At 47.2% G+C, this 889-nt stretch overlaps 1 non-coding gene across 1 annotated transcript; it reads right to left on the bottom strand.

Moving 5' to 3' along the window:
* Nucleotides 1–526: 526 nt before the first annotated feature.
* LOC138084833 (U6 spliceosomal RNA) lies at nucleotides 527–633 on the bottom strand. The gene has a single exon (XR_011145241.1). It is a non-coding gene; the product is annotated as a U6 spliceosomal RNA (small nuclear RNA).
* Nucleotides 634–889: the final 256 nt, after the last annotated feature.

Genomic DNA, 889 nt, shown 5'->3' on the forward strand with positions numbered 1-889 from the left:
ACGTGCTTGTCAGAGATGGATGTCTTTGAAGTGGATGCCTCAGCAATCAAAAGTTTGATGTCGGCCTCTCCCGTTACAACCCAAAGCTGGGAATTCCCTGGTGGTCCTGCGGTTGGGACTCGATGCTTTTGATGCCTTCACCGCTGTGGCTTGGGTTCAGTCTCTGGTTGGGGAACCAACATCCCACAAGCCAAGTGGCATGGCGAAACAAGCAAGCAATCAAAAGCAATCATAAGCTAACTTACGTGACAATTCCCAACTCTTTGTTTAGAGGCATTGGGTGTCCTGAATACTCAGGCATCTTCCTGAGCAAAGTCCTAAATACTTTTCTCCACACTCCACCTTGCCGGATATGCCAGATGAGGTGATTGTCTCAGACTTAGTCAGTCTGGATTTTTCTAGGTCATTGGTATAACAGTGACATAGCATAGGGGTTAGAAAGTGGGCTCGGGGGGTGGGCTGTGCGGGTTCAAATCTGAGCCCTGTTCATTTCTGTTTGTATGTTTTTATTTTTTGCTTATTTGTTTAAGCTATGGAGCACTTCGCCAGTTTGCGTGTCATCCTTGCGCAGGGGCCATGCTCATCTTCTCTGTATTGTTTCGATTTTAGTACATGTGTTGTTGAAGCGAGGACCAAGCTCTGCTGGTTTTAAGCCAGGTCACCTTGGGGGGAGATTCCTTAACCTTGCTTTAGTCATCTGTGGAACAGAGAGGCTAATGACACAAATCTCTCAGAGCTCTTGGGAGGATTACATGTCATAATATATGCTAAGTCCTTAGCGCCTGCCACAGAGGAAATGTTCAAAGTTCCCTCCGCGTGCCCCTGCAGGCCCTTTGATTTCACTCTCACTCTTTCTGCAGCTTAACAGGCTGCCTCATGTTAATCTTCC

The sequence above is a fragment of the Capricornis sumatraensis genome, chromosome 8 (assembly GCF_032405125.1).
Source record: "Capricornis sumatraensis isolate serow.1 chromosome 8, serow.2, whole genome shotgun sequence".
Classification (NCBI taxonomy): Eukaryota; Metazoa; Chordata; class Mammalia; order Artiodactyla; family Bovidae; genus Capricornis; species Capricornis sumatraensis.